We start from the raw sequence: 14,292 nt of genomic DNA on the forward strand, positions 1-14,292 counted from the left end.
ACAACATAGGCGGATGTTCACAACCGGTACAAGTCAAAGATAAGAATTGGCGATGATCATCTCGTTTCTCAGCATCAACCAAGGATAGGGACCTGGAGAAGAATAAGGAGAAATCAAAGGAGGATTTTGACACAGATCGATGGTCTTCAAGGGGTCAATTTTTGCCCTATGAATGGGCCGAAGGATGTGGCATAGGTTTCCGGTTGGTGGATAGATTCGCTATTGATAGGAGAGCTGATTGCTATCGGAATAACAGGTCATTGCAGGACAAAGAGATATCGGGTTCCCGAGATTCCTCCTACCCAGGCTTTCTGAATACAGTTCAACGCAGTGTAGTGGAGCTGGTGTTGACTATGAGGAACATTAAGGAAGTACAGTTCCCAAAACCAATGAGATCCGATCCCAGTCAGAGAGAACCTAATTTGTGGTTTGAATACCATGGGACCAATAGTAACCGGATTAAGGACTGACGACATTTATGGGAGGAGCTGGTGACATTGCTGAAAAACGGCCATCTCCGAGAATTCTTAAGTGATCAGGCTAAAAACAATTATGGCCGCAATCGTGATAATGTGGAACCTTCAAAAGTAGGAGAAGATCATCCACGTTTAACAATCAACGTGATTTTTGGCGGAAACGAGATTAATAGTGTGGTTTTTCGGTGAAGAAGATGAAAGTGTTGATACCCAATTTTTCCCAAAAATATTTTTAAATTGCATATATACCTTCAAATCATGCATTATAGCAATTTGTATTTTTTCATAATTTTCCTACATTTTTATTAATTTGTCCAGTATTTTGTTTCCAATAAATAATTATAGAATTGCATCACAAATGATTTCAAAAAGCATTTCTTGATTTAATTATGATCCTACTAAGGCCAAAGTATTCCATAAATAGCCAATTTGGTACCTTTTGGTTATAATTGCAATAACGTTGTAATTAAAGCCCATGCATATAATTTTATGCTATTTTTCACCAGAAATTAGTCATTTGTATTTTTAAATACTAAATAATCATTTAAAACCATTTTATATGCATGAAATTCATTTTTATAATTATTAGCTATTTTATAAATTATTGTAACTAATTTGAATTGGGCATGTAACAAATAGCCTATTCTATTTCAATTTTAGCGTAATTAGACCACCCCAAGCACCTAATCATACTCAGCCCAATACCCCAAGCCCAATTCCTAAATCTACCCAACCCAATCTGATTAAATCTTGGTCGTTGATCAATTTTGATCAACGGCCCAGATTCGTTCTTACCTAATTTAACCTAACCGACTTACCCCCCAAACCCGCAGTCTCTCATCCTCACCCGCCGTCACTCCTCTCATTCTCTCTCAAGCTCCCTCTGCCCTAACTATGGCTTCCACCCGTCGTTGCTTGCTCGCTGTTGATTATGGTGGTTCACCACCACTCCTAGCCCTAATGGCCCCCTCCCCATGACCGGAACTCTTGCTATCCTGAGGTCCTCAAGGGACCAGTGGCTGTTCACTCACCCCTGGGCTTGTTCTCACCATTCTCAGGCTACCATGGCCCGATTGAGTAAGATCTTTCTATTTTCTGGCTAAACCTATGGGTTTCTAAGCCGGTCTCTCTATCTCAGGGTTATTTTTCTAGAAAACCCTAATCTCTTCTCCTGCACCTCTTAGATCTGTAACAGATCTGAGGTTTTTCTGAACTATTTTTGTTTGTTTTATGAAAAACCTTTCAATTTCTTAAAGCGTCGCTTTATTATCCCATTAGGGTTTCTCGAACATTTCTTCAAAACATATCTCTGGTCTTTTAATGTTGTTCTTTGATTCTCATATGTTTAAACGACTTTCTATTAAAATTGCTTTTTAATAACATTTTGTTATGTTAAAACTCTAGTTTTAACACTATGTTATAATCATGAGTTTGTCTTTGCTGATTTGTTCATTCGATTCGTCTGAATATCTATTTCTCATGAATATGTTTCACAGAAATTTATATTAATTTCTCTTAATCAGTACTACTTTTATTTGAATCCCTAATTTTTTGTGATTGATACCCTTTACTGATTTCATGTGATGATATTCTGTGTTGATTTCTGACTTCTAAATTATCTTCTTGCCTTATTATGTGGTTGACTATATTATTTACTGATTCTTAATATTGTTTCCTTAATTAGGACTTTCTGAACCTAGCCCTAATTACCTGTTCTATACTTACACTGTTTGAAGTCTTTCCTTATTTGTTATACTCCAGCTATGTATGATTTCTTTCCTTACTTGTCACCTGCTCTTTACCATTTGAACCAATTCCTTTAATTAAGGGAAAACTTAGACTGGTTTTACTTTGAGTCCTATAATTACTGAACAATTTTGATTCTTACCTTATTTACCTAGCTTTCAAAGTACTATATATATTGCTCTCTTCTACAGTCTTACAGACACACAAACTCACATTAGTTCACATCTCTCATATACTCAAAAGCTCTTTTACTTTCTTTTGTTACTTACTATTGTTACTAAATTAGCCGGCTGCAAGCCAAGGCTAATTATTACACTCTCCTGTTCTTCACCTTGTGTTTACTCTCTTTACTGGTATGTTCTGATTTTAAATTCAAGCTCTCAAACCAATGTGTTTCCTACTGCTTCAGTTTATCATATTCCTAATCTGTTTCTATCTATTGTTTTGCTGATCAACATGTAATTGACCTATTGCTCCACCTAGCCTGTTAGCTATGTCCTACCCCTTTCTAGGATCAACATGTCTTATGAACTTGTAGTCTGTCTAAATTTAACTCTACCCTGTTCTTGAATGTTGGTTTACTAGCTATTTAGTCTCCAGTATGAACCTTTCTTTGCAAAGCAATTTTTGTTACCCTAAGTTGTCTGATTCTACGTTAGTTCTGAAATTCTTACTGTGTTGTATCATTAGCTACCCCCATCCCATGAACCCCCTAAAGCACCTATGATTCTATAACTATGTTCTAATTAGCACCCTTAAATCCATGTCTTACTGTTTGCACTATTAGCTACCCCCTTAATTGCAAAGACTTCTATTTATGTGTATTATGTGTTCCCAGCCCCAATTACCCCTGTATGAAGGGTTGTTATTTGAGTGTTGCTGAACCTATTTTGGCTCTATGTTTGATCTGCTGTTTGTGTGATTACACAACTCTTGTCAAAAATTGTTTTACTAAACAATTCTCTTATTTTATAAAACTACTTTAACTGAGTCTTTTTCAAATACTGCTTTCCTATTAAAACCGTTTCAAAAATATGTCAAGCACTCTCACTCTACTCTTAGGTCCTTAAGTTCTGCCCCTCCAGTGTGTGACTGCCTTGGGATCCTTGTGAGATCCCTCTGAACTATGATACATTGTAGCTGGCTCTTCCACACTGCACTTACTAGTTCTGGTTATGAAGTCTGGGTGTGAGCACTATCCGGGATCCTTGGGGTACTTAGGGAACTCTGACATACCCGAATATAAGAAAGGCTATGAAACTTTGGCATATGAGGCTATGGACAGTTTGGTATATTTGGGCCTGCTTCAGGCTCCCTATAGTGTAACTTCTTCTTTTTCTTTATCTATTTTATATAATTTATTCAGCTGGTCTATAATAATTATTTGTAAATGAATATTGGGGATGATTAGGGAAATGGGGAGGGTAGTTATATATTTCCATCAATATTATTTGGGTAGCAAGCATGTTATAGGCTTTACCTTATTTATGCTTGCATTAGAATCCCTACTTTAGGACCAATACATTCAAATCGTGTCATGTACTAGATATCATGCTCTTAGGTTTCACGTATACTGCTTCAGCATCTCATGTGAAACTAATACATGTTTATCACTTAGAAATCCTGCTCCTAAGTTAATAAACAATATTAACATAAAAGTCGTTACTCCTGCACATCCTGAAATCATGTCTTAACAATTCTGTAACTCTTTTTGTGCATTTAAAGATCTTGCTTTAGGAATTCTATTAATTTAAAGATCATTGTCATAAATGTCACACCTCCTTTTTCCGCCCCCGCGAGGGTGCAAGGGAGTTTTTCCAATTAAAGGACAATCGAAACGGGATTTGTTTATTTATTTCAGAGTCGCCACTTGGGAGATTTAGGGTGTCCCAAGTCACCAATTTTAATCCCGAATCGAGGAAAAGAATGACTCCATATTACAGTCTGCGTCCCAGAAATCCGGATAAGGAATTCTGTTAACCCGGGAGAAGGTGTTAGGCATTCCCGAGTTCCGTGGTTCTAGCACGGTCGCTCAACTATTATATTCGGCTTGATTATCTGATTTTATACAAATATGAACTTATGTGCAAAATTTTATCTTTTTACCGCTTTCTTACTTATTGTTATTATTTTACGAGAATTGCAACGTCGTGGAAATATATCTCGAACCACGTTACATCAATGCACCCGTAGTTGTTTGGCATATCTCGACTCGGTTGAGATTTGGATTTGGGTCACATAAATGTACACCCGAGTTAAGGAAAATAAATTATTAAAGGCGCGCCTAAAGCAACTAGCGTCTTGTTATTTTGGGGAAGGCCGTAAAATTCGCTAAACGGCCTGTCCTCGAATTCTAAGTATTTTAATATATACATTTAGAGGGCCCCGCAGCTTGTCCTTGAATTCTATGTATTTTAATATATACATTTAGAGGGCCCCGCAGCTTGTGCATTTTTTGTTTGTCGAGGCTCGTCTCATTCATTATTAAAAAGAATTTGCAATGTCATGGAAATGCATCTCAGACCACGTCACAATCAATGTACCCGTGATTAGAGACACATTTCGATTTCGTTGAGATTTGGATTTGGGTCACATAAATGTGCACCCGAGTTTAAGGAGATAACATTATTAAATACGCGCCTAAAGCGACTAGCGTATTATTATTTTGGGTAGGGCCGTGAAATTTGCTAAACGGCCCTTCCCGACTAAAAAAAATTCTTAAACCTTTACTGAGGGTCCTGCAAATTTTTTATTATTTTTTTTATTTTGACGAAGTCCGTCTCACTTATTTATTTATTTATTTTTAAGAGGAAAGTAACTACATTTCTATTTTTATTTATCTCTAAATAAAGAAAAATCCTAGTTAATTACATGCTAAAAAAACCGTAACTTATTTAATTAATAGATTACAACAGATGCTAACGAAAATTATACTTGAACTTGTAAAAAATGAAAAATTGTTTCGCGCCTTATTCCATAAGCTAATATTACTAAAAATGGAATTATGTATATAAAAAACGTACAAGATTGACTAACGTTACTACAATTAGCCATTTTTAACTGTGGTGAGGTTAACTAAATGATCAAAGCTATAGACTAATTCATTAACCCTAATGGATTCGCAATTTAACTATACTTTATTGAAACTACTCTACATTAGTGTAAGTATACTTAATTATTAATACATAAAATTATCAATTACGACCTTTGTTTATTTATTTATTTATTTACTTTTATTATTATTATTGGAGCTATAATGTTGACACTACCCAACCACCTTATTTTTACATTTTTATCAAGTCCACAATCTATCTATGTGAGATTATTTGTAACATGAATTATTGCCAATACTGATGAGAGTATAATCACTTAAGAGGACTAATGGAAATTAGTTTTAACCATCTAAACGAAATACTAATTGGGTTTTGACTAAGTACTCTATCTCATTTATAGACTACTTGAATATATGCATGGAAACAACTAACTAACTAGAGATATGCTACTTATCATGATTTACCCCATTAATCTAATAAAATTGAAAGGTTCATGTTATATCAGCGCATGACCATTTATACGATTCCTTCTCTTTTCAATCCAATTATACAAAAAAATAAAAAAATAAAAAATAAAACAGTTCATAAAAAAAAAACTAAATAGACCAGATTGTCTACTATTTGCTTTATTGAAGCGGTTCGATTTTATTGCTGCATTTCAACTTTAAAGCTTTATCACTACAAGATTCGAATGTGTACCTGGAATTCGAACTACAAATAGAGAAAAGAGGTCTGGAGCAACAATGTACAGCAGTAGCACAGCAACAGAATCCCACAGCAAATAACAGCAACAAAACAACAATAACCAATGTAACAATGGTCAGAACCAAACTGAAAACCCCAGAAAGCTTGACTGAAAATCAGTAGTACTAAACGCAATCCAACAGATGTCAGTAACAAAGTTCTGATTTCAGCAGTAAAGAAAAGAACCTCACTTTCAGTTTTTAGCTCTCAAAAACTGATTTTTAGTTCTGAAAAATTAGCCTATCTCTCACTTTTAAGTTCTAAAAATTTCTGTTCTCTCAACTTCCAGTCTCGATCTTTTTTTTTTTTGATAAAACTGAAATTTTAAATTGAGCTACAAACTAAATTGACTCCAAAAATACTAATTAAACTCCTAACAAAAATTATCATACACAATTAAACACCAATTAAAACAAAATTGCATAATTTGACATTAAATGCTAACAATGCAAAAATATTCCTATTTTTGTGACTTTCATTTTTTTTGTAAAACAAACTTAATTAAATATTAAATGAAAATGTGATATATTTTATATTTTTATTAAAACAAATAAACATGCACTCATAAAAATACAAATAATTATACAAAAATACCACAAAAATAACAAAAATTGCACACAAAGGAAAATTGTTTTATTTTGAATTTTTTGGGAGTAATTCTTTCATAGGGCAAAAATCACGTGCTTACAGCTGCCCCTCTTTGCCCGAAGACACGAAGGGTTTTCGTGCAAAGATAAAGTGAGCGATTTTTGCCCGTCCGAGTACTCCGTGTGAAGCATTTTTTTTGAAAAAGATTTAACCGAACCTTTGCTTCAAAGGTTTCCTACATATCCCTGGCTAAAGGGGAATCAGGTTAATGTAGTTCGGGAAGTTTTGGTAGCTGGGACTACCGTGGGACTGCAATGTTACTGTTGTTGCATGCTATTACCACTGCTTACCGATCTCTTTGTTACACCGTGTTTAAAAGAAAACAAGAAGCTAGGCTAGACTGCAACTTGTTCTTGTTGCCTTGCTTTCTTGTCGGCTTGTGTTTCCTCCGGCGCTTTTCTTCCGTGAATTTGGGGATGACACTGGCCCTTTGCTTTTCTGAATACCAGTTTTCATCATTTTGCTTGGTCCGCTAGGGATATGGCTTCCTTCATTAAGCTTTTCGGCGGTTCCTCTGGGGATACGACTCTCTTCATCAGATCGGTTATACTGGGTATAATTTAATGTTCACATGCCACTTCTTTCAAGATGCGTCTTTTCTTCCTTTTGACTCATGCGCTTGAAACTTGTGCTGGGACCTCTTGTTACAACCTTCTGCTTTCCGGTGCTGGGGATTTTTATTGTTTCCTGCTGGGGATTCCTGTTGTAACCTTCTACCTTCCGGTGGGTTACTGATTTCAAGATCTGTAGTATAAGACTCAAAAGTACTCCTCTCGTTATACAGGTGGGTGCCTGAATGCAAAAATATGAAATGTATGCCCGCACTATACTGGTGGGCGACCTAGAACAGAAATGAAAAGACAGAAATGTATTCCCACATTATACTGGTGGGCGACCTAGAACATAAATGAAAAGACAGAAATGTATTCCCGCATTATACTGGTGGGCGACCTAGAACAGTAATGTATTCCCGCATTATACTGGTGGGCGACCTAGAACAGAAATGTATTCCCGCATTATACTGGTGGGCGACCTAGAATAGAAATGTATTCCCGCATTATACTGGTGGGTGACCTAGAACAGAAATGTAATCCCGCATTATACTGGTGGGTGACCTAGAACAGAAATGTATTCTCGCATTATACTGGTGGGCGACCTAGAACAGAAATGTATTCCCGCATTATACTGGTGGGCGACCTAGAACAGAAATGTATTCCCGCATTATACTGGTGGGCGACCTAGAACAGAAATGTATTCCTGCATTATACTGGTGGGCGACCTAGAACAGAAATAAAAAGACAGAAAATGTATTCCCGCATTATACTGGTGGGCGACCTAGAACAGAAATGTATTCCCGCATTATACTGGTGGGCGACCTAGGACAAAAATGTAATCCCGCATTATACTGGTGGGCGACCTAGAACAGAAATGTATTCCCGCATTATACTGGTGGGCGACCTAGAACAAAAATGTATTCCCGCATTATACTGGTGGGCGACCTAGAACAGAAATGAAAAGACAGAAAATGTATTCCCGCATTATACTGGTGGGCGACCTAGAACAAAAATGTATTCCCGCATTATACTGGTGGGCGACCTAGAACAGAAATGTATTCCCGCATTATACTGGTGGGCGACCTAGAACAGAAATGTATTCCCGCATTATACTGGTGGGCGACCTAGAACAGAAATGTATTCCCGCATTATACTGGTGGGCGACCTAGAACAGAAATGTATTCCCGCATTATACTGGTGGGCGACCTAGAACAGAAATGTATTCCCGCATTATACTGGTGGGCGACCTAGAACAGAAATGTATTCCCGCATTATACTGGTGGGCGACCTAGAACAGAAAGTATTCCCGCATTATACTGGTGGGCGACCTAGAACAGAAAGTATTCCCGCATTATACTGGTGGGCGACCTAGAACAGAAATGTATTCCCGCATTATACTGGTGGGCGACCTAGAACAGAAATGTATTCCCGCATTATACTGGTGGGCGACCTAGAACAGAAATGTATTCCCGCATTATACTGGTGGGCGACCTAGAACAGAAATGTATTCCCGCATTATACTGGTGGGCGACCTAGAACAGAAATGTATTCCCGCATTATACTGGTGGGCGACCTAGAACAGAAATGTATTCCCGCATTATACTGGTGGGCAACCTAGAACAGAAAGTATTCCCGCATTATACTGGTGGGCGACCTAGAACATAAATGTATTTAAATTTGTTTCCTCGTTCCTCCGAGAAAATTTTTGACAACGGCAGAAAATTTTCTGCCCCGGTTTTGGTGACCTTTCTGACATCGCGTCCTTCTGCCATCATCAACCTTTATTTTCCTGCAGCAGACAAAAGGACTTTGTTAGTTTCAATCCTAGTGTTAATTTTCCGGTTTTCTTTTCTTGCTCTGTGCCCCCACCACTGGTTGGGGAACAAAGTTGCTTGCTGGGGGTGACCTGTCTGATGGGGATGGTTTTCCATTTATCCCCTTTTCTGCTTTTCTCTTTACAGAATCAAACTGTGGGAGTCCGCTTCCCTCCCGAAACCACTCCTTTAGGAGTTTTACTTCCTCCCGGAATTGTAAGGCATAGAATTGCATTGCCTGGGGATATCTTGTACCGGATTGATTTCCCTTTCTCGTGGCGTCTGACCACTTCGGATTTGGGTCCGGGATTTATCAACATTTTGCGGGGAAACCTTCTCGGAGCTTGGTCCACAAGTCCTTCACCCGTCATTTTCCGCTCTTTTTAAGTCACCCTTCTTTCTACACAATTCGTCCTTTGGTTTTGCAGCCGATGCCTTTTGTCTTATTGCCTCGGCTCTTGGCCTATCCTTTTCGTATTTGCTTTTGTACCCCTTCGGCCTCTGGTAGTAAACTTTGAAAAATCTTTTTCAAAACGAATTCTTAGAAAGAAAAATGAAAAAGATAGAAAAGGAGGAAAATCTCTCTGAACCAATACTTGGTGGAAAAAGGAAAAGAGAAGAACTTATCTGGAAGACATGACTGGTCCTTGTGATCATGACATGCACCGTAGATTCCTGACCCAGTCTATTTGTATCAATCAACTTGCCTGATGACCTTACTTGCTGGGGATAAATGGGTGTCCATTTCTTTGCGAACGCGGACCCTTTTGTTGATCTGTCTTGTCGCCTCATAGTGCCCTTCGAGGGGTTTTCACTAATGAGACTCTCTCTTTTCTCTCAGCTCCCGACGCCTTATGGTGCCTGTGAAGGTTTTCACCGACAAGACTCTCTCGTTTTATATCTCTCATCTCTCGTCGCCTTGTGGTGCCTGCGAAAGTTTTCACCGCCAAGACTCTCTCATTTTATTTCTTCAACGGAGAATTAGAGTGTTGTCGATATGATCCTCTCTTTTGGAGATTCCTTTGGACTATCAATTCATTTCCAGTTTTATGATCCTCTTCTTCGCCGGGGATCAGTGTATTATTCTCGGCTTTATTTGCCTGACTTGGCACCTCTTGGATATTGATCGGGAGGTCTTTTGGACGTCGATGTTGGTTTTGGTGTGGGGTTAAAAGAAAGGCTATCAAAAAATGAAATAACTTTGATGGGTGATCCGCTACAACTTTTGGAATCAAACCTTTGTTGGAACTTTAAAACATAACCTCTGCCCCAGTTTTCTTGCTTGGGGGATTTTATTTCTTACACTATGTTGAGCTACGTGCGTTACGCACACTGTGCCTATTATGCACACTATGTACACTATGCACACTATGACCGAGCCGTGAGGCACCAACGTATCCTCTTTGAGGAATCAGGTCAAACGTAGTTCCCACGGTTTTGTTTTTCTTGTGATTTTATCTTCTTCTTTTTCATTTTACAATTTTCTTTTTCCTTTTTTTTTCTTTTTATATTTATTATTTTTTTTCTTTTTTTTTTCATTAGTGATTCCAAAAGAGGGATATGAAAGAATAACTTAAGGCTCAAAAGGGGGAAACAAGGGTAAAAGTGTTTGGATAGAAGAAAGAATTGCCTCCGTCATTTCATTATCCAATAAGTACCAAGTACAAACAAACGAACCAATAATTGCCATAATCAAAGAAATTACGCATAATATCTCTTGACTGCATCCGAATTAATAGCCATGTCAACACATCTTCCCTCGATATCCGTCAAACACAAAGCACCGTTGGACAATACTCTGGTCACGATATAAGGCCCTTGCCAATTTGGGGCGAACTTGCCTTTTGCCTCGACCTGATGTGGGAGGATCTTCTTCAATACCTGCTGCCCTATTTCAAACTTCCTGGGGCGTACCTTCTTATTGTATGCCCTTGCCATTCTCTTCTGATATAGCTGACCATGGCACACTGCTGCCAATCTTTTCTCGTCTATCAAGCTCAACTGTTCTAGTCGAGCTTTGACCCATTCATCATCATCAATTTCGGCTTCAGTGACAATCCGGAGGGACGAAATTTCGACCTCCGCTGGTATTACGGCCTCAGTTCCATACACCAACAAATAAGGAGTTGCACCTATGGAAGTCCGGACGGTAGTGCGATAACCCAACAAAGCAAAGGGTAATCTATCGTGCCGTTGTCTGGATCCTTCCACCATCTTCCGCAGTATCTTCTTGATGTTCTTATTGGCTGCTTCGACCGCTCCATTCGCCTTGGGACGATATGGGGTGGAATTGCGGTGTGTAATCTTGAATTGTTGGCATACCTCTCTCATCAGGCTGCTGTTAAGATTTGCACCGTTATCCGTGATGATTACTTTTGGGATCCCAAATCTGCAGATGATATGGGAGTGCACAAAATCCACCACTGCCTTTTTAGTTACCGACTTGAAGGTTTTAGCCTCAACCCATTTGGTGAAGTAGTCAATGGTTACTAGAATGAACCTATGACCGTTGGATGCTGCCGGCTCGATAGGTCCAATGACATCCATGCCCCATGCCACAAACGGCCAGGGTGCTGACATCGTATGTAACTCTGTTGGCGGAGAATGAATCAGATCTCCATGTATCTGACACTGATGGCATTTTCTCACGAAAGAGATACAGTCATGCTCCATGGTAAGCCAATAATACCCTGCTCGAAGGATCTTCCTTGCCAATACATATCCGCTCATATGTGGCCCGCAAACTCCAGCATGTACCTCTGCCATGATCGTCGTGGCTTGACCGGCGTCTATACATCTTAACAATCCCAAATACGGGGTTCTTTTGTACAAAACTCCTCCGCTGAGGAAGAAACCATTCGACAAACGCCGAAGGGCTCTTTTTTGGTCTCCAGTGGCCTGTTCTGGATATATCCCCATTCTGAGGTACTCCTTGATATCATGAAACCAAGGCTCGCCATCTGCTTCATCTTCCACCGCGTTGCAATAAGCGTGCTGATCACGAACCTGGATGTGCAGAGGGTCAACATACATTTTGTCAGGGTGGTGCAACATTGATGCTAAGGTGGCCAATGCATCCGCAACCTCGTTATGAACTCTCGGGATATGTTTGAATTTCACCGATCGAAATTGCTTGCTCAGATCGTGCAAGCATTGTCGATAAGGTATGAGTTTCAAGTCCCGTGTTTCCCATTTGCCCTGAATCTGATGTACCAAGAGGTCCGAGTCTCCCAAGACCAAAACGTCTTGGACATCCATGTCCGCAGCCAATCGCAGACTCAAAATGCAAGCTTCATACTCGGCCATATTATTGGTGTAATAGAAGCTTAGTTGAGCCGTAACAGGATAATGGCGTCCTGTTTCAGAAATGAGTACTGCTCCTATTCCAACCCCTTTCGCGTTTGCAGCTCCATCGAAGAAAAGCTTCCAACCCGGTTCCTCGGGTAACGCCAGCTCACTTGTATGCATCACTTCTTCGTCGGGAAAATACGTTCTTAAAGGCTCGTATTTTTCATCAACGGGATTCTCTGCCAAATGGTCGGCCAGCGCTTGGGCTTTCATGGCTGTCCTCGTCACATAGACGATATCGAACTCTGTGAGCAGAATTTGCCATTTTGCCAACCTCCCTGTGGGCATAGGTTTCTGAAAGATATACTTCAATGGGTCCAAATGGGATATGAGATAAGTAGTATACGAGGACAGGTAGTGTTTCAACTTCTGAGCTACCCAAGTTAGGGCGCAACATGTTTTCTCGAGTTGAGTGTACTTGACCTCATATACTGTGAATTTCTTGCTAAGATAGTAAATGGCCTGCTCCTTCCTTCCTGTGTCATCGTGTTGCCCCAGTACACAACCAAATGAATTTTCCAGGACCGTCAGATAAAGAATTAAGGGCTTCCCTGGCTTAGGCGGGACCGAAACGGGTGGATTAGACAGATACCCTTTGATTTGGTCGAAAGCCTCTTGACACTCTACCGTCCAACTTACTGCAACATCCTTTTTCAGCAGCCGAAATATGGGCTCACAAGTTGCTGTGAGTTGAGCGATGAACCTACTGATGTAATTGAGTCTACCCAACAGACTCATTACCTCTGTTTTGTTCTTTGGCGGTGGCAAATCTCGGATGGATTCGATCTTAGATGGGTCCAGCTCAATACCCCGTCGACTGACGATAAATCCTAACAGCTTTCCTGATGGAACCCCGAATGCGCATTTGGACGGGTTAAGCTTGATATCATACCTTCGGAGACTTTGGAAGAATCTTCTTAGGTCTGCTACATGGTCTTCCTGACGCCAAGACTTTATGATCACATCATCTACGTACACCTCAATTTCTTTGTGTATCATGTCGTGAAACACAACAGTCATTGCTCGCATGTACGTTGCCCCGGCATTCTTCAGTCCGAACGGCATTACCCGATAGCAGTAAGTTCCCCATGGCGTGATAAATGCTGTCTTTTCCACATCTTCCTCGTCCATTAAGATCTGATGATAACCCGCATAGCAATTCACAAAGGATCTGATCTCGCGCCCAGCGCAATTATCGATCAAGCTATGAATGTTGGGCAATGGAAAATTGTCCTTGGGACTTGCTTTGTTGATGTTGCGGTAGTCGACGCACACCCTGATTTTCCCATCCTTCTTTGGAACTGGTACCACATTGGCCAACCACTCGGGATATCGAGTGACCCGAATGACCTTCGCCTGCAACTGCTTAATCACCTCTTCTTTGATCTTTACACTCATTTCTGTTTTAAATTTCCTTAGCTTTTGCTTGACCGGAGGGTATGCTGGGTCAGTGGGCAATTTGTAAACCACTAAATTGGTGCTTAACCCCGGCATATCATCATATGACCATGCAAAAACATCTTTGAATTCCACGAGGGTTTTGATCAATTCTTCCCTGACATTCGGCTCAATATGGATGCTGATCTTGGTTTCTCGGACATTATCAGCGTCTCCTAGATTCATAGCCTCAGTATCATTTAGGTTAGGTTTGGGTTTTTCTTCAAATTGGCATAGTTCTCAGTTTATCTCTTCGAAGGCTTTATCTTCGTCATATTCAGATTCATCGTCACAAACGACCTTTTGCATCATTGAGTTGGTTTCAGATTGATTTATTAGACTAGGTCGAAGATCCGCTGTGCATGACATGTCATTAGAACCAGTAAAAAGAGAACTGTTCAGAAAGAAAAAGAACAAGACAAAATTAAAATGAGACAAAAGAAGAAAACTTTATTAAACTTGCGGGATAAAA

Source organism: Nicotiana tabacum, chromosome 21, assembly GCF_000715075.1.
Source record: "Nicotiana tabacum cultivar K326 chromosome 21, ASM71507v2, whole genome shotgun sequence".
Taxonomy (NCBI): Eukaryota; Viridiplantae; Streptophyta; class Magnoliopsida; order Solanales; family Solanaceae; genus Nicotiana; species Nicotiana tabacum.